The 21836-nt window shown below is 32.7% G+C and overlaps 1 long non-coding RNA gene across 1 annotated transcript; it reads right to left on the bottom strand.

Annotated features, from left to right (window-relative positions):
• Positions 1–11716: 11716 nt before the first annotated feature.
• Positions 11717–21329, bottom strand: LOC132310077 (uncharacterized). The gene is made up of 3 exons (XR_009482551.1): positions 20845–21329; positions 12668–12749; positions 11717–12207 (listed from the first exon to the last, which is right to left on the bottom strand). It is a non-coding gene; the product is annotated as an uncharacterized LOC132310077 (long non-coding RNA).
• Positions 21330–21836: the final 507 nt, after the last annotated feature.

The following is a 21836-nucleotide window of genomic DNA, read 5'->3' on the forward strand; positions in this document are numbered from 1 at the left end:
GAACACACACACACGAAAGATATTGTAACTGCGGGAATTCTGAATCAGATTTTCACGTCAACTTGAGCCTGCTTTCTTGCAAACTAGGTTCGTATACAACCAGGCTAGCTAAGATTGTATACAACTTGGTTACCCTAAAAGAATTTCGTTGTTGGGAGCTTTAAGCGGATGATAAATATGAAATTCTTGGATCAATATTGATTTTCTCAAGTTAAAATGATGGTTCAGTTATTAGTCTTGTTAACAGAATACTCAGGACATAGTTTGTTTCAGAGAAATTTAGTTTGGTAACAAGAAACCCATCTCGTGGGTACCCTCCAATAGAACAGCTTAATAATTTCATCAAATTTATTTTGGAGATTGGGAGTGCATCAGTAAAAAGGCAAATGCTCGTTTTCATGAAAAGCAAATAGATGACATACAAATAGGGTCCGTTTATTAACGCTTTCACTTTATTATTTTTACTTTCTTTAAAAGTATACTTTTCATTGCTTGAGTGGAAAGTAAAATGATGTTTAATAAGAAAAGTTTATTTTTAATCTTTTAAAAGCGAAAAAACAGAAAGTAAGTTTAATAATTTTGATTTTAATTTTGTTTTCTCTATCTTTCTCCCTCTACTTCTTCTTCTTTTCTTGTTTTTTTTTTTTTCTTTTTTTTTTTTTTTTTTCTTTATCTGGGTTTGATTAGGATAAGTGCAGATTTTAGCATAATGATAAATCAGAACATTAGAAAAAGTGGTGTGAACCAACAAATTGGCAAATTCATTACTCTGGTTGATTCCTCCGCTTCTATTGTGCCTCTTTTGTTTGCAATCAAAGACACAATGGTTTCAAATCCTGTAACTCTTTCCCGTAAAGCTCTACCCTTGTTCAGGGTTTTGGGATTCTCTCACACACCCTTTTCACATTTTGCTAACCAGACCAAAATCCCCACAAATCCACTTCAGATAAGTGGTTTCAGGAGTTTTCTTCAACCAATTAAAACTAAATCCAAGGAAATATGTGAACAACGGAAAGATAAAAGAGAATACAAGTAGTACATATAGAAATGAGAATTATTTATTAACCCACGAATCTTAATTTGAGATTGTATTTTGAATTTGGAGCAGTGCTACACATTTCAAATCTTAATTTGAGATTGTATCTTGAATTTTATATGAATATCCCTTATTTTAAAACATATTATACTTTATTCATTTATATATTTGTGTTTCCCATAAGGGATAATTTCATAAAAATAGAGTTTTGAGGGTCAAAAGACAAAAAAAATGAAGTCAAAATCCAGTTTTCCAAATTAATGGAATTTTATGAAAGTCTGACGTGGATATGGAAAATTACTATACATCATTTTTTTTTTCCCAAAATACCGTTCTATTATTGTTATGAAATTATGCTACTATCCCTTTCATATATAGAGAGAGAAGATTTACACCAATCCTGTCAAACTCTCCTTATCTGGCAGCTACTCTTTCCTCAAACTCCTGAAACACACTGCCAAAATCACTGTAAAAAAAATAAAGTCAAAATTCACTTTTCAGTTCATTTTCTTTATAAATCATCAGTTCTCAATGTAATTTCCTTTCTAACTTTAATTTCCCCTCTATTTTACTTATTTATTTTTTATATATCTATATACTGTGAAGATCTTGAATTTAGTAAATTTATTTTAATAATTGTGAAACTTCATTATTTTAATAAAAAAATTACGTTAAAATAAATAAGTAAAATAGAAATAAATAGAGGGGAAAATTAAAGTTAGAAAAGAAATTACATTGAGAACTTAGAAAGGAAATTAAAAATAAATAAGTAAAATAGAGGAAGAAATCAAAGTTAGAAAGGAAATTACATTGAGAATTGATGATTTATAAAGAAAATGAGCAGAAAAGTGGATTTTGACTTCATTCTTTTTACAGTGATTCGGGAGTTTGAGGAAAGAGGAGCTGTAGAGAAGGAGAGTTTGAGACGATTGGTATAGATGTGTTTCTCTCTAGATTTGAAAGGGTTAGTAGCATAATTTCATAACAATAATAGAAGGTTATTTTGGGAATAAAAAAATAATGAAGGTTATTTTGGGAATAAAAAGATAATGTATAATAATTTTCCATGTCCATGTCAGACTTACATAAAATTTCATTAATTTATAAGACTTGATTTTGACTCCATTCTTTTGTCATTTGACCCCCAAAACCCCATTTTTGTGGAATTATCCCTTTTAACAAACTAAATAAATTGACAATTAAAGGAAAAAGTAAGAATGATCAATAATTACATTGGTTTTTTTCTCTATTTATAATTTGCTTTTATCAACTAATATTTATTATTATTATTATTATTATTATTATTATTATTATTATTATTATTATTATGTATATTTTTTATTCAATCTCTCAACTTTTGTATATCTTTATTTATCGGAACTTATGTAGAAGTATATCTTTGTTAAGTATTTTTAAAATTTACCCATAATCAAAAAATATCAAATCAAAATATAATTTTACAAAACTTAAAGTGAACAATGTAAATTAGGGTCCTTATTCATAAGAAATAGATTACTCATTCATAGTAAAAAAATTATAACTTTTAGTTTAATTGTTCGAAGATTTAATAAAATATGGTTTCCCAAATTAATTGAATTCAAATTATTGAGTTATTTTAGAGTTTGGATTCTATAATGATAAATTTTTCTATTTTTTTCTCTATTTCCTATATTAAAAACTTATCTGCAGCACAAGAAAGAAAATAATAGCACTGGAAAATAAGGAGAAAATCTTTATATCCGCACCTCCATCTGCATCTCCACTTGGACCGCAACTGAACTAGTGGCCTTGCATCTTAAAATAAACAAAACAATTAAATAAGCAGCCACATAATTTGATATAAAATTATAAATATAAATTCGTGAAGTATAGTATTTTTTTTTAATCAAGTTTATTTATTACTAATAACGCACGTTTGTGCCTTGATGTGATATAATATAGATATGTACTTTAATTATTCATTTTATATTTAAAAAATATAAAAAATGTTAAATAATCTTATATTATAATTATTCATTTTATATTTAAAAAATGTTAATAAATTAACCACAAAAAGAAAACTTCAAAATTTTATTATAATATAAGATTATTTAAAAAAAAAAAAAAAAAACATATATAATGACACATCTCGATACTTCAAAAAAATACGAGTAATATTTACTCCAATTAAGTCACATACTTTACATTAAATGTAAAGGATGGCACAGTGTAGTGTGCTTGTACTATCCAGCTGGCATTGCCGTCGGCAAAGTACAAACAAAAAATTAGAGGATAATAAGTGATAAATTTAAAGGATGGCACTGTGTAGTGCGCTTGTACTTTAATTATTCATTTTATGGACTAAAATGCGCATTTTAAAAAAGTAGGGATTATTTTTGCACAAACCCTATATATCAGGGTTTTTTTTGTACTTAACCTTTTATTAATTAATCGGAAAAAGAAGAAAAATTTGCAGCTTTGTAATTGGAACCAAGTAACCAACACAGATCTAAGCATATATTGAATTATTGAATGACTTAGTACCCAAGAAAATATCTGCTCTACTCCACACCTAGGGTTTATAATCTCACTCCAAGACTCATTAGGATTTCTCTACAATGGAGACCCAACCCCTCAATATAAAATAGTTCTTCCCCACCCATTGCATTATTCAAATCTAGAGTAAGCAAGGGCGGATGTAGGGGTAGGCTTGAGCCCACGCCAATTTTTTTTAATTTTTTTTTACTATACTAATTTTAGCCCAGCCAAAAATAAAAAAAGTTATTAATAGAATTAGCCTACCTAATTAAGCCCAAGTCAACATAGCCACCATACTTAAATAAAGGCCCAAACCAAATAAGCACAGAGCCGGCCCTGATCCAAGGCAACAAAAGGGCCTCAATTTTTTTTTTTCCTCACCTTATTTACTTTCTTTACTATTTTTTTCCCTTTCTTTTTGTTTTTTAGCGAGGGTTCTTTCAAAGAAAATAATTTATTCCATACTAATAATTTTATTTTTGACTTTTTTTATTTTTATTTTTACAATCGTATTCAACAAAATTAATATTTTTTCAATTCTATCAAAAGAGTTAACTTTATTTTTTTGGTAATTTTTAATGGTCCTGTCAAAAGAAATAATTTATTTGATAAAAATAACCTCCCTTTTTTGGGTCTTATCAAAAGAGATAATTTATTCAATAGAGATATATATATATATTTTTTCTAATTATCTTCCTTTGTACTTATTATTATAATTATTATTTTTTGGGATCTTGACAACGGAGATAATTTTTCACTAAATATAATTTTTTGGTGTTTTTTTTTTTTTTTTTTTCATGTCAAAAGAGATAATTTTTTTAATTGTTACTTTTATTTTTGTATCTGGTCAAAAGAGGCGATTTATTCAACATAACACAAAAATAATAATAATAAAAATAAAAAATTGGTCCATTAAAACAAAATTTTATTTTATTTGTGAAAGATACTTAAAATATTAAAGATTAGAGATAAGGTGAGAAAATATGAAAGGGCAATTGGTAATTTAAAAAAAGTAATAATTATTTACTTGTAAAGTGAAGGTTAAAAATGCCATTTTATTTAAGATTACAGTGCAGAAATAAAAAAGTGGAGTGAATTTCGCTTACCTATAATAATACTAATATATATAAAGGTTATTTTTATCGAACAAATTATTTTTCTTTTGCCAGAACCCATAAAAAATTACCAAAAAATAAAAATTGAAAAAAAAAGGCAATTTTGTTGAATAAATATCCCTTTAGATTGTATAAAAAAAATAAAAAATAAAAATAAAAAAAAAAGAAGTCACTATGGAATAAATTATCCCTTTTGACTGCCAAAAATAAAATTATTAGTATAGAATAAATTATTTTCTTTGAGAGTACATCCGGAAAAAGCAAAAAGAAAGGAAAAAAAAATATATTAAAGAAAGTAAAAAAGGTAAAAAAAAAAAAAAAAAAATTAGAGTTGTATAAACGGTAGTTATGATGTTATAAATTAAGGAATTGTAATTAAGTCACATACTTTACATTCTGTAAAGGATGGCACAGTGTAGTGCACTTGTACTATCCAGCTAGCATTGCCGTCGGTAAAGTACTAAAGTGCAAACAAAAAATTAAAGGATAACAAGTGATACCCTCCCCCAACTTCATACTCTCAGGTGAACAGAAATATTCATACTCGCATCCATTGATATTTTCACCACTTTCTTTAGTATAAATTAAAAAATTCAAAGAATAAATTACATTGGTGTGTTAATTATCATGTCAAAATAAATATTCATACTCGCATCCATTGATATTTTTTTTATACGTTTTTACTGTTTTTTTTTCTTATTTATTCACTTTTAGATAATAAAAAAAAACAGTAAAAACGTAATTTCCATATAGTCTATGGTAAGAATTTTTGGACCTATAAAAAATGAAATTTTATGAATAATGCAAAGTTTTACATCAAACTGACATAGACAATAACTTTTATATTATTTGAAACGCTTTTTTAGTTATAGTATGAATTTTTAAATAAATTTTATTAAAAATTAGAAGGCATAATATAGTAAGATGTGTGATTTGATCAAATTCTGATTTTATAAATTGGGAATAAAAAATTGTCTTCCCATCTTTCTTTCATTTCTTTTCTTTTCTCTATTGTTTACATTTTTTCATCCCTCATATGTTTTTTTTACCTCCCGTTTCTTACCCACCAAACAAAACTAGTATTCGAGAGATAGGGGTAGATCTAGCTGGGCGAGTAATGGAATAGTGGTGGCATGGTTATTTGTCGGACGCTTTCGAACAAAGGAGACTCTTTTTTAACTGCCCACTGCAAGTGACAACTGGAACAGCTATAGCCGTCAAGTGTCGAACAACCATTGGTAAGGATCTGCTTCTCATCCTCCCCTCACTAGAACAAAAATATATTTCTAGGGCAAATCATTTCAGCCACCCCAATCGCCTCCATCTCTATTCTCGTTCTCAACTCTCAACTTGCCCTCTCTCTCTCTCTCTGCAATTGCCAACTACAAAATCTACAAGAATCAGAAGTTCAAAACCCATATATTTCAGTTTATCTATCTGTCTGTAAGAATCAAAACCAATTACCTATATCAAAACCCATATCGGCATATCATTTAAGATTGTTCAAAAAATCAAAACCCATATCTTTCTGTTCCCATCGCCCGCTGTTCCAGTTCGGGTTCGCCGTTCGCAAGCTTCAGCCGTTGGTCCGCTGCCTCTCAACTCTCAAGCTTGACCCCCTCTTTCTCTCTCTCTCTGCAACTGCTAACTTGTATTTATGGGTTTTGTTTTAAATTTTTTTCTAAATCAACTAATCAAGGTCTGTGATTCTTGTTTTGCAAACTAAATCCTATTTGGTGAAATTTTTTATGATCTTTTTTAAATATATATATATTTTTTAGGATATAAAGTAACAAAATTTGCATTGCATTTTGAGGTAATCACCGTAATCTACATTTTATTTCAGCAAAACAAATATATATATATATATATATATATATATATATATATATATATATTTCTATAACTTCTGTTTCTGTTTTTTTTTTTTTTTTTTTTTTTTTTTTTGGTCAATTATGTCTACAAGAAAATTTGAATCTGGGCATGAAAAAAGAAAAAAAAAAAATCTGAATTGGATTAGAAATCTGCAAAGATTGAATCTGAAACAATTTTTATCAACATGCCAAGCTTTTTTAATATGGAAATCTTTTCAAAACTTAAAAAAAAAATCATAACAAGAACTTTGACAAGCAAAAGTACTTAATATAGGGTAAAGCTCTAAAGTTACTTCTTGAAAATTAAAATACTTGCCTCACGCTCTGCTTCCACTAGTAGATTCTCAAATAGGATTAGTAAATTGGTCAAAAGAAGAGATAGGGTACTGAGTGGTGAATTGTTCAGAAATAAATTGGTAATTTTTTTTTTTATTAATTACCCAAATAGGATTTTCTATGCCTTAATTAGTCAATTGTCTAAAGAAATATTGTTAGTTAACTAAAATTGAATTAAACAACAGTTGATGTTGGTTGATATATTTTGATTTAGCCCACAACATTGAGAAAGTGGATGTTTTGTTTCACATAGAAATACAATTTATATAATCCGTGAAGGATATATTCAATCTTTTTGCCATATTTTTATTTTCAAATTTTGGTTTTTGATTTTCTGTTATTAGAATGCAGAATATCATGATATTGATTTGTTAATTTTGAAGATTATTCCTAAACTGGTGCATTATACTTTGTTATTGGATTAATTTAACATAAGAGTTGAGTATAATATGTGCTTATCACACCTATTCGTAATCACACTTCTTTCTACGAATAGGTGTCCAACATTTTGACTGAAAGCATAATTGGGTTGTGATTGAAGGCACAACAGAAGCGATAATAATATTGGATGTGATCTTACACACCCATGTGATGGGTGTGATGCATTGGCAAGGAATTAATATATAATAACAGTGATAATTAATAATCTGATTGTCAATTGTGGAGCCACCATTACAAAAGGTAATTTTATTACCTTGAAATGATTTTAAAAAATATATATTTTAAAATCATTTCAAGGTAATAAAATTACATCAACACTCCGAGAATAACAGTGATATTACATCCACGTGATATTTCATCAAATTTATTAATATTGTAAAGAGATCTCATACCTTTGGACGATTGATTAATCGTAAACACTCCGAGAATTACAATGAATTAGATTGGTTCTCCTTTGGCCTTGAACACCAGTAAACCTTCACCTCTATATCCCCAGAATACACAGGTTTGTGGAAACCCTATATCTCTTACTCTCATTATTCTGTATTATGTCAGATAGTATGTCTACCCGAATAAGAGAGATATATCGTGTATATAGTTGGGGCTAGAGATGAGGATCAAAAAGGAATTCTTATCCTAGCTCCATTTAGATAGAAATAGAGTTATCCCACAACTCTATCATATCTAATTAGATAGAGAGTTATTCCATAACTTTATCCTATCTAATTAATTACAATAAGCACCACAATAATATTGTAATTGCACTCTAGGATTCAGAAATTACAACAAGTCCCTTTCATACTAAATAACTATAACTAAGTCCCTCTAATACCGAATATCCATAAGTAGCCCCAAGGAAAATAAATACTGTCCCACTTAAGGCATGCTTACTTCTTATATTCCTTGAGTAACCAATTTAATCCTTATGATCACTGAATTTCTTTTATAAAATAATTTTCAAAATAAATAATTTTTTAAATAAATAATTTAGTAAACATTTTACTAAAATGCCCTGGCCAGGTTCCAGTGATCAAACTTATTAAATTGCATCAAGGGGATATTCTAACTCTTATAAAGAGTGTGGATTTCATGTTGAGCATTTGTGTTCCCAGAGCTCCAATATTAGTCACCCAAGATACCATGGTATTGACCTTAAAAGATCTCACATGTTGGTAAGTCAAAGTGACCAATACTGAAACTTGAGTCCACTAAACCTCTCAGGATTTAGAGCTTAATGTATTTAGTAGATAAGAATCACACCAAAATAATAACAGTAATTTTTATGGTGTGATCTTATGGTGATCCAGTTCAGTGTACTCCAAGCACACTAACACACTGCCTACCCTAATGGTCGAGACAAACCATCATATCTTATAGAGGTAAAGTGTGTTACAGTCTTACAGATAAAAGTGCCCAACTTTTATCACTGACTGTGAACAATGCCAAGGTGTAAGAAACCGGTGAGCCCAAATCTCTTGCGTGTAAATCTCATTTACACACTTAAGTCACCTATAATGCAACTTGAGGGCAATAATGTATCTTATGCAAATATATGTAAAGCCCAATGCATGAATATCATATTTATAAATAAAATATCGAATTAATATTAATTAATTGGCTTGTAGGGCATATAATCCCAACATTTGATTTATGATACAGATAGTACTTAGATGGTGGTGTTTCAATTGTTATGAGTGAGATTGTGAAACCTCTTCCTCACAACTTGAGCGTTTTCTTATTTTTAGGGTTAGCATCGGGCCTTAACATTTAACAAGAACAAGGTTCAACAAACATGTCTCCTCAGTCATCAGGTAACAAACTCTTACTTTTTCTAAAATTTTAATTGGCATTTTTAGCTATTGGTTACGTTTATTTATTTATGTTTTACATACTGATTTTTTGTTTTTGTTTTCGTTTCTACATACATATATATAATATTGTTATGATGTGTGTCGAACAATTTATTAATGAAAATTAAAGACTTGGAAGTTTAGGTTTCAATTTCAGAATATATGTTTTACAAATTTGTTAACGCTTTTAAAACTTTTCCTCTTTTGTTCTAATAATATAGGTTTCTTTTATGAAAGAAGAGAGTTGATGGGAATGGGTGGAGTTGGCAAAAAGAAAATAGGTATGTTTTTTTTTGCCTAGCCAATTGAATTATATAAATCCCCTTACTGTTGTAGCAATGATGTTGGTTTTAAAATGACCAATTATGATAGGAAGTCTTTTTTCAATTTATTTTAATCAAATGCATATCTATGCAAGAGGATTAAGTGATTCTAGATGACGATTCTAGATGAGGATGTTAATGTTAACATTTTGAGGATGTTGATGTCAACGTTGACTCTAGTGATGACGACTGATAATGGTGATAATATGTTGATGCATTCAAATTAAGTCAAAACATTTAGAATTGAAGGAAATTTAGAGTTGAAGACATACTATTGAGCATAGTGTCTAATTCTTTTAGTTACAAGAATCTTTGGTCACTTCACACAATTTTTCAGTTACTGAAATTTTGAAACAATAGTGTGTAATATGATTCATCTACTTGGGCTCTCTTCTTTTTTATCTATCTGAACTCTAATTTTATCTGTGAAAAAAGAAAAAAAAGACTATGCAATTTTAATTTAACTTTATCAGTTTGAGCATTGACATAGCTTCTAAAATGTTGAAACTGAAATAGCAAAGAAGAGAGAGTCCACCAATAAGAATTACCAAACTTAATAAGTTCTCTGAGCGTTTTGACTAATATTGGCATGGGAGACTTCTATAGATATGAACTTGTATAGAGAGAGAGATATATGGTTGGGGGCACAAAGTGTACGACAGCTGTGAACCAATGATAGGGTTGTGAGCTTTTGGCTTGTTTCATGCATTGAATTTAAGAAGTGTACAACAATGAAATGAAAAGCTCTGATGCACTCAAAGTTACAAACAGAGACAATAATTAATATTATATATTTATAACTTACTTACTAATCTAATATGATACTATGTATATCATACATATCTACACACATATATATGTTTGTAACTTTATACTTAGACTTGGATATATTTTGATTTAGCCCACCCCATTGAGAAAATCCTGGATCCGTCCTTGGGTGGTGGCCATGGTGGGAGGAGGCAGCGTGGAGTGATTGGAGATTATAATTTTTGAGTTTTTTTTTTTTTTTTGATAAATAATGCTATAGTGGAGAAAGTAACAAATCCTCACTTTCTCTTTCCTTTATTAAACCACTGCCATATAACAACATACACAAATGAATCCCTCTTTGAGTGAAACTCTACAAGAATTTCATTCCTGTAAGTATATATCTACCACATGAAGATTACATTACTTCAAACAGTCCACACATAAACACACACACACACACATATATATATTTACATTTGATCAAATTTGTCCTTAATCAGAACTTAAAGTTAAGAATATATGAAATTTTATATACTCAAATACAAATATACTTAAAGGTGAAAAGTAAAATTATATTAGTAAACAAAATTTTCACTTTTACTTCACAATTTTAGGAATTGACAGTAAAAATCAGAAAGTAAAAGCGTTAGTAAACAGGCTTTTCAAATTAGAAAAGTGAAACAAAAAAGAAAGAAATAGAAAAACAAGTGAAATGGAAAGTTATCACTTTTTGTCAGTGTATGCCATTTTCACATTATTTAAAACCCATTTTCTTTACTTCCTCCACAATCTCCTTAAACCTATCAGTACTACTGTACTAGTCATGAAATTAAGCTCTAGGTTGATTCGTCAAGAGAGCCATATATAATATTCGATTGTTACATACCTATTTCTCTCAGAGCTTCAATATTGGGTGCCACTCATATGTGGAGATCATGCAACAAAATCTCAGCAAATCTTTAATAGCCCCAATTGTTTTTTCTTAAGATTTGAGCAACTTCACAATGAAATTGTATGATGGGTTCATTTGATTTTCCAAACTTCTATACAAAATACCTGCTGTTGCAGTCAGTATTTTGGAAGAACAAGTACACGAAAAACATAGTGCCCCATTGATCACGTATGTTAGTGCCAGCCGAGCCAGCTCCCCGTTAAGAAGGTAACTCCGCGCAAGTTTTTTTTTACATATAATATAAGTCTTACTGTTTCCATCCATCTTCTCCCTACAGTGCCCACCAAATCCACCCACGATCCAGCAACAATGAATAATAACTAAAAAAAGAAAAAAGAGAACATAAAAAGAGTTTTCTGGAGTTGCAATATAATTTGAATTCCCAAGTTGATATTCTTCTTAGATTCCTGATCAATACGACAACTAAAAGCCTGGTAAGCAAACAAACAGAAAATGAATGGCAAACATTTCATAGCCAACCAGGGTAACGAAACCCTAAAATAAATGTGGCATCAAGACAAGGCAGGCTTATAGTTATCAGTAAATAAGAAAAGCCAAGTTCAAAGTACGCACAGAGAGCAGAAACACAACAGAGCATTTGTGCGCATGTAGTAGAGAGAGATTCAATAGTTATAACTTATAACATTAAATGATCTTGGTAACAAACCAAAAAAAAAGTAAAAAAAAACCCTTGATACGGTAATCTCAACCTGAACTGGAAACAGCTTGCTCTATATTTTCTGTTTCAAAATCCTCTGTGCTGTCAGAAAAACTGGAGGGGTTTAGGAGTAAGTCCAAGCACGTTGAACATGAGTTGATCAGCATCAAAATCATTGTTGGTAGTTGTCCGGGAGCCTCTTGCCGGTGAATATGGAATTTGCGCCTGCAAGAAAGCACAATGCCTGCTTTGGCAAAGAGAACCGAACTCTGCCAGCTGACAGCCACATCATTGCTTTTGGCATCACGATACGGGCTGTGGCAATCATCCAAATCATCTCCCATATTTCAACTGGCTGTGCAATAAAGCCATAACCATGAATTCTATTTAGTACCCACACTTTTGGGCAAAGTGAAAGGAACTTTTTGAGCCATCAATGTTCTGATGGCAGAAAAGAACACTCAATCTAGCTTCTACAAAAATAAATCGGTATGATTTCAGGTCAATTATGGATATTGGAAGGGCAAGTAGTTTATTTTCAATGGTCTGTTAGTTAGTCTGGCCTTTGAGTACTACTTGGTGAGTGAGAGTTAAAACCTCAACGAATATGTGTCTAGAATTATCCATTTAACAATATTTGCCAAAAACCAATAAAAATATGGACAACTGAATACAGTTTTTTAGGGCTTAAAATTTTTAATCCATTATATTTTCCTTTATATGTTTCAAACACTACCAATGCTAACAATCATAATTCAATTTATTTAGACTAATTGGTTGAGCAAGAACTTTTTGTTGACAAAGATTAGAATTACCTTCTGATCTTCCAGAGGCGTTCCTTTAACTGCAAGCAGTGCATTGATGGGAACAGGTTTCAAGGGCTCCAATCAGTAGGTCCTTCAACAACATGGATGTGTAATTGTTAGTAGCAGGACTAACAAGCAAAGATGTCAATATTTGACCTTTATATATTTTGGACAGAGAAAGCAATCCACTCGGCAAAACCCAGGTACACGTGAGGTATCCACATAATAGAGAAGGAAAAACAACAAATCAGGAAATTAAAAACTGTAAATGGCCTCATACGGTCACACCTGCTGAAAACACCATAAGAAACAAAAGCTAAGGGAAACTCCCCTAGTCTATAAGAAGAAGCTCAGAATAAACTTTCAACTTCAAAATAAGGGCTTTTTCATGCTCCTCACACTATCACCAACCACACCTCTGACCCCCAGCTCAATACAACCTCCTCCCAACCTGCAGCACCCTAACGCCTGAAAGTAGGGAAAGTCCTAATATATCCATCAACATCTTATAAAAATTGCTAAACCTCAAACCTCCTACTAGAAGCCTCCATCCCCATGAATACTAACCTCCTCCCACAAGCAATAACCAATATAACAGGCCAAATATGTATCCACCACTGACTAATCTGCCATTCCTGTATTGCCATGGGGCCACAATACACTGCTCTTAGCAAACTTAACTTTAGAGGATTCTTATCAACATTAGTTTAATATATTATGAATATTTTGATTTAAAATACCAGAAAGCCTTTTGAAAAATGTGTTTTTGCAAAATAATCAGAACTGTTGATTTTCGGATTCTATCAAAATTTCGGCTCAACAATGCAGTGTCCTAAAGCTTAGCCTAATGAATGCGACCTAAAGGTGCATGATCCTAATGATTAAATTAACCTAAAATTATTGGAGAATCTACCAAATTTATTAAAATCATGGTTTTAGCATAAGGTTGAGTCTAAACCAATTTTAACAAAATTTCGGCAGAGTTTCCATTATTTCATGATTTTTCTGACATGTTAAATTAACTAAATATGATTCCCAACTCCTAAGAACGCAAATAAGATTATTCACATATGAATGCACACATAAAAAATATTTTTAATAGTAAAAAGCTTAGGGAGTTCTAAGATTGAAAAATAGTTTCTAAAGTGTTATTGTTGCAATCATCTCCCAGTTACGAACCATCACAATCACAACAACTGTACCATGACCTTAAAATCAAAGCCTGAAAAACAAAAGAACAGGAAATGTCACATCCTAAATCAAATGGTATATTAGAATAAGGAACTCTTTTTGTTCAAGAGGATATTCAACTTGTATCCTTCACACCAACACATTCATAATTTCAATACACATTAATATTTGCTCAAGCCCCTCCAAGTGAGCACAGATTACCATTGTTCACAGAATGCATCAAAACCACCTGCCCTACTAGGCATTTTATCAAACAATTGTCATGCTACTAACACAATAAACCTATCTTTGCCCAAATTCATTAATCCAGGACCAACAAAGATACAATTAATCAAAAGCATAGATCACATAATAAATAGATGATGCTATATACCAAAATGATTGTACCACCATCATTACACTAATATAGAATAAAGTAAGCATAAAACCTAACATACAGCTGATAGATAGATGGTAAAAGTAGAACCTAGGAATCCATTAGCAGGACGAACCACGGCTGCCTTTGCCAATGGAATGTACAATGCCAGTGACATAGGCATCGATATTCTTTACCATGATACACGACGCCTCTCTCATCCTCTTTTCACTGAGATTCACCTTCTTCAGAGCTTCTTCGTTCTGCAGCACCCGGTTGGTGGCTTCCTTGCTGAATGAACGGGTGTGCAAAGAGGCTATAAACAGAGACGAGGCCTGAATCAACATCTTTCATTTGAGCTTCATCTTTTCCAGAGCGGCTTCATCCTTGGGGTTTATATGAAATTCGACAAACCCCCTCGGAACGGAATCATTCAACATTTTCTTACATTTCAAACCATTAATTGCCTTCACAAACAGCACATGTCGGTTTCTTCTGACACTCTCTCTCGGCCTCTATCCATTTTTCCCTTTTTCAGATGCGTGTCTCCCTCTCTGTGTATTAGATATATATATATATCCTGACACATATTTTTTGTGCTCATACCCTGACTCATACCCTTCCCCTCCTATTTGAAAATAGGAATTTTATTCGCTTTGTTTATGAATTAGTATGTATACAATGTGTTTTCTTAATTCATTACATTAATTCTCTTTAACAATCATTGTTAGCGTAAAGGATCATCTCTGCCCCGTCTTCTCTTAATTTCTAAGAACCTAGCCAATTGAACTACCGCCCAGAGGTGTACCAGAGAGGATAGCTTGACGAAACAGGATATGCATTATACGTAGCCAAAAGTGTAAGGTTGCTACTCATCATATAACAGATGTAACCAAGTAACAAAAAAAACAACATAAGAATCAACAGCTAAGGGAAACTCCCTTAGTCTATAAGAAGCAGCTCGGTCAGAATAAACTTTCAACTTCAAAATAAGAGCTTTTTCATGCTCTCACAGTATCACGATCATGCTCTCACAGGGGGGGGGGGGAGTCAATTTTTAATTTCAATTAATATGCAAGTACTAAGCTAACTTTCTCAGCAAATGTTTAATAAAGCAATCTGACTTTTAAACCTTAACTAACAACATTTATCAAGAAATCAATCATACTAAACTTAAAGCAATAAATGTAAGAGATAAAGAGAGAGATTGCAAACAAGTTCTCAACGATTTTAGCGAGGCTCGGAAACTCCAACTCCTTGGCTCAAGACCTCTCTTGAGACTTCTAAATCCACTATGGCTTCTCCTTACGGGTGGAGAGCAAACCTTTTACAAGAAGCAGTTCCTTGCTTCAAATTGCTAAGAAACACCTTTTCTTAGTCTTCCTTGGGCCACACCAGCCTTTACAAAGTTTAAAGAAGATAAATGAAGTACACAATAATCTCTCTCAGATCTGTAGTACAAATTTCAGCTCACTCTAGAGTATGTATGAATAGATTGAAGCTCAATACTCTTTAAAGATATGAAATGTGTGAATGATGGTACGAAGGCTCTATGATTGCATAGATATGATTCTCAGTGGTTGCAATGCTTTTTTATGAAGCAAACAATTCATTATATAGAGTTTCAGACGTATCTGATCTGTATTCTAACTGTTGGACACACACTTCGAGGTAAAATAGCCGTTCAAATTTGAATCTACGCAGGTTCGGTTGACCAAAATGAGACACCATTTTGTTTCGATCGTCCGAAATGACTTGAGGCTGACTTTTATCTTTTTACTTCGGTCGGCCGAAATGGATTAGGCTTTTATTTCGGTCGTCCAAAATATTCTGGGGTCTTTTAGCAAAGCTACTGTAAGAATCAGTCGACCGATTCATATAGTCATTCTATTTTGGTCGTCCGAAATAGCCATGTGATCTTGTTGCTAAGCCATTGCCCAAAATATATGGTTGTCCGATTCAAATTGTTATTCCATTTCGGTTTTCGGTTGACCGAAATGGAACTTCAGTTTTAGGAACATGTTTTGATGATATTTATACTTTGTCTAAAGTTCCTTGATATTGATGAATGGGATTTTGTGCATGATCCTAGATATATGAGCTTCAAAATGTTCATACATGCTTTGACAAAGGGTCCTATTCACTCACCAACTTAGCTACCCCTTTTTCATTGGTATTTGCATGATCGTTTAATTGCTTGACTGATCTTGATAACTTCCTTTTAGATCTTGATTCCTGTGCGATCTTTTCACGTATCTTCTTGATGCCTCTTTTCATTTGTGCTTTACATGTGATGTCTTGACTTGATGAGTGCTTAGATCTGTAATTTTGCTCAAGGTAGACATTAGAACACATAGAACATCATTAATGAATTATAATCATCAAAAGCCTTAGATTCAAGGTCAACAATCTCCCCATTTTTGATGATGACAATTCATTGATGTGTTCGATAAATAAGAGTAAAGGTATGAGCTGTGGTCCCTCTATCAATGTGCATAGTTTTTTAAAATGAAATCATACGTGTAAGAGATTACAAATCTCTCCCTTTCCTTGTGCATCATTATAAGCAAGGTTAAGATAGCATATTCAAAGCACATATTTCATTAACTTTGAAATTCCACACATGATTGATACGAGTTCAAACCATCCATTTCATTAGAATAATGAATCACTAATGTCATATCTCAGCATAAGCAAAATAACAAAAAAAAATTTCTCATAAAGCATAGTCATAGATACATAAAGACATATAGCACCCATAGTTATTAAAGGCGTTAGGCGCACTGAGGAGCTAGAGTTCCTTTGGAGCCTAGGCGCGAGGCGCATGGCGAGGCGCACGCCCGAGTGATGTGAGGCGCACAAGTAAAAATTTAAAACAATAATTCTTAGCAAAAAGAACACAATTAAACAATAAACATCCAGTAATAAAAATACTAAATATATCACAATTAAATCAATAAAGCAATCGGCAAAATAGCACAATTAAAACAATAAAGCTCCATTAAGAAAAACAGCAAATAGAAGAGACTTAGTTTCAGTTTTGAGTCATAAAACCAAACAATCTTAAGGGAAGAAGAAAAAAACAGAATAGAATTAAAAAAAAAAGCAGGAATGGTAAATTTATTTTATTCTTTTATTGCACAAGAAGACAAAGTTCATTGCAACAAACTACCCCCCTTTCTTTCTTTCTTTCTCTTTTTGGTCTTTCTTTATTTGTTCCACTCTCTCACGTTTCTTTGTATCCATTTTTATTTGATCATTGCATTTCTTTTCTTTATTTTATTCTTTTATTGCACAAGAAGACAAATTTACAAAAGCTTATTTTTATTCCAGCACATGTGTGCTGAACAGAATTCTTTTATTGCACAAGAAGACAAAATTGACTACTATAACAAACTGCACCCTTTTTCTTTCTTTCTCTGCTTTTGGTCTTCCTTTGCTTGTTCCACTATCTCACGTTTCTATATTGCTTTTCTTTATTTTATTCTTTTATTGCACAAGACAAATTTACAGCACATAGAAAAAGCTAAACAACACATGGAAAAACGAACAGCACATGAAAAAAGCTGAATAACAAATGGATAAGTGATCAGGCGCGCCTGAATAAAAGCATGAGGTGCGTCCCAGGCGCGCGCCTAATGAAGGTCGCTGCGCCTGGGCTATTATGAGGCGCCTTTCATGCGCCTGTAGGCGCCTGGAGCCTGGCGCGCGCCCAGGCGCACCTTTAATAACAATGATAGCACCAAGGACTCATCATCAACTTTAACTTCCATCTCATCATTAACTACAACTACCATCATCAACTATCCATAACTACAATTATAACTACATCACTACATCATCCTTTCTCCCCCTTTGTCATCAATCAAAAAGGTGGATGTGGGGGTGGGGGAGCATATCAAATGATAAATAAGAAATGAGGGAGTCCAGTAGCTCGGAGGTCAGCAAGGTCACGCTTTTCAAGGTCGACTTCATTTGCTACTTCTTTAACTCGTTCGCACAGAGCTAGAATGTGTTCCCTGTTTTCTTTACCAAGTTCAATTTGCTCTTTGGAAAGAGCAATACTCTCTAATAAGAGCTCACGAAGAGAGCTTTCATCTGATGAAGGAGCTGGAGGAGCATTAGTTGCTTCTTCTCCTTCCACCTCTTCTCCTTCTTCTTTTTCTTCACCACCTACCTCTACACCTTCTTCTTGTTGCTCTGCCACAACAACAATTTTTTGGCCCACATTTGCCGGATCACCAAATTTAAAGTCATACCAAGTGTTGTCATCAGATTTTTTAAGACCCATTCGGCCAAGCAACTCTTTGTCAACCCGATAGAGATTAGTTAGTTCTTTTTCATCCTCTCCTGCTAGCTGTACTTTGTTGGCTCTGAATATCATGGTGAGAGCCATGGCATAGAATAGCTGAGTTTTTTTGCTTTTTGGCGCAATCATGCATGTGGTGAAATATGAGGAAGGCGAGGTCAAACTTTTTCCCATTTAGGACACACCAAATCAGAAAAGCTTCCATATAGGACACATCTGAGCATCCGCCAGATTTTGGAAGGATGGTATGTATGATAACATGGTAAATGAGGCGAGTTTGCACAGTTAACTTACTAGCAAATATCTTATCAGTGTTTTCGGTAGGAAATTGGCTCATTTGTTAAACCGCTTGTAGCTCGTCAAACCCTTCCCCATTATACCAATCACAGGCAGTATAGTAAGTGATATCACCTTGAGGTATTTTGAGAATACGGTGAATATCAAACAAGGTAAGGTTAATGCTAGTGCCTACGATGAAGGAATTGAAGGTGTTTTACCCTAGAATTCTCTCGAGATGAGCATAGAATAGTCTCACAAGCTTGGGATAATAAGGAACTTTGAGTGATAGAAATCCACCCAAGCCAATAGCATCAAATAGAGAGTAAGTGTGCTGAATTAATTCTTCACTTTCATTGCTATCGAAGAATTTGCTTTTTGCAACTACCTTATGGATGAGTTTAGTTTCATAGGATGTCTCTTTGAAGTGTGGTTTCTTGAAGAGACGCATGGCTGGGGTAGGATAGGGTTCGGGCTGTTCAGGATTGGGTGGCTCAGATCCTTCGGCATCATGGTCATGAGTACGCTTAGTGCGTTTTTCTAAGCCTCTTGCTGTCCTAGATGGATTCTTCCTAGAAGCCATGGGAAACGAACTCAAGTGTTTTCTCTTAGAGTTGAGGGATTAGATATGGTATCTGATATCGGGATAGAATGACTTCTTATGATAATCAAATATAAGCACAGATAATAGCAACCTAAGATACCAAAAGAGGCAAAAATGAAGAACGAATTGAATCGAGAATATGTGTTGAGCCTTCCCTTGAATGTGAAGAGGAGAGAGAGGAAGCTTCGCAGTTGCGTTTCGAGAGAGAGAAGAATGGCATTTGAGTTTGGGAGAAAAAGAAATGGTTCGCGGGTTACTTAAAGTCAAATAAAAATAAAAATAAAAAATTGAGAAACTTAGATTCAAAATACACACACACACACAAACCAATTGTTTGAATAGAAACTTGGAAGGAACAAGTATTCAATTCAGCTTGCCTTCCTTCTCCATAGGATTGATCACATATCTTGCAATTACATCCACATATTCTTAGCCATTCCAACACTAATGCAAGTGAAGTGGCTACCCTTTATCGTTAATTGTTTCATCAATTCAGCCTATGGAGATTGAAGTAAGATAAGGGATACTACTCTATATGTCAAACCAAACATTGTCCCCATTTTAACGTAGTCCGATCTATAAAATTTAAGGGAATAATAATCTGCCTTTTAGTGACCCAGCTTCCACCATCTTATCCAGATGGTGAGAGTCACAATGCAGCAGATTTTAAGATTTTAAAGCTCCAGCCTATTGAGTATCAACTGGTTTCCTCACAGAACACCAAAGACCCACTAGAGAATTATACAAAACTGTATTAGAATGATAACAGGCCAAGGGATCTGCAAACCAAGTTTAAAGCATTCCTAAGAATATCTTAGGCAACAACTAGTTTGACATGAACTGCCCGAAGCAACAAGGGCTTGAGAGTGAATCAAGCAACAGATACATTGATAGTATACCAACAAAAGCAAGATATCATGCTAGCTTTATAGGTCTATTCCCCTGTATATTCCTCTTTTTTAATAAATTTGCTTTACCAATCCAAAAAATATGAATAAATAAATAAATAAAATATCATGCTAGCTTGAGCTGGAGATTAACGTTAGAAAATTAAATCATTCCTATTAAACTCGAATTACCATTTTTTCACAGAATGCATCAAATTAAGCCACCTGACGCCTGCAGAGAGATTCCCCTAATAGGCATTTATCAAGCAATTGTCATGCTACTACCACCATAAACCTTTCTTTGCCCAAATTTCATCAATTCAGGACCAACAAAGAAAAAGAAAAATAAAATACCAATTAATCAAAAGCACAAATCACATAATAGATAAAGGATTGGAGAAAACAAAATGATGAAGAGAGTAGTTAATAAGTACCGCCAACATAAACCCTAATATGGACTAAAGTATTTAAACCAACCAACCAACAAAACATACCTGTTCCCCCTTCTCTACTACTAAAGAACCTAAACCCTAATATAGATAGATAGATAGATAGATGGTAAACCTAGAACCAAGGAATCCATGAGCTGAACCAACCGCGGCTGGCCTCGCGAAGCACCCGGTCGGTGGTTTCCTTGCCGAAGTTTTCTGTGTGTACATCTGAGAGCATTAAATAGGAAGCCTGAGTAAGCATCTTATCGGTGACTGTGAGGTTCATCTTCTTCACAGCTTCATCGTCCTCAAGGTTAACATGCACTTCAGGCAAAATTAAGTCAGATAATGGGGGGCTCGCTCTGGGATTTATCGTGGGATCAAGGTTTTTCATCTATTATCTAATTAATTTATTATATTAAAATTTTTGCCAGTTACTCTCTTTGACTATCTTATCAGGGGAAATAAAGTTCATTGTTACTGATTTGATACAATCTTCATCCTTATTGGTTAAGAACATTGTACTTATTACAATTTCAACTTTCAAACAAAAAAAAAAAAAAAAAATTGTAATTATTAATCTACAATTACGTATCCTATATATTCAGATTCATGCTCTAATATGATGGAACAAAGTATTCAATATGGGACAAGGATGGGAATCCGACTTTTACTTTAGTAAGTTATAAAATCCATCCTTATTGGTTAAGAACAATTACATATTTTAAATACTCATTTTTACGATGTAGATGCCATGGAAGAAGACGCTTTCAATGAAAAACTTTGTGTGCAAGTGTTAAGCAAGTTGATAACTAAAGCAGATTCAGAAATTGTTGAACTTGAAAAAGATCTGCAATTCCTTCGAAACCAACTAGCAATGGTTGGTGAACAATTGTCTAAAATATGCTCTTCTCCATCGACAGAAGCTATTGATTACCTTGTCACTTCAATTCAAAGCCTGAAAAATGAAATCAGGTAAGATATGGACGACTTTGGTGTTACTTTACTGATGCATAGAGAAACAGTGCATGAAGCATGAAATAGTGAATGTTCTAAGAAATTTCTGAAGCATACGTGTTTATAATTATTCTGTGTTGATTGAATTGCAGCGAGAAAGTTGAATTG

This window comes from Cornus florida, unplaced genomic scaffold (genome assembly GCF_030987335.1).
Source record: "Cornus florida cultivar Cherokee Brave unplaced genomic scaffold, ASM3098733v1 CherokeeBrave_3.0.0_Hap2_Chr05, whole genome shotgun sequence".
In the NCBI taxonomy this organism is placed as follows: Eukaryota; Viridiplantae; Streptophyta; class Magnoliopsida; order Cornales; family Cornaceae; genus Cornus; species Cornus florida.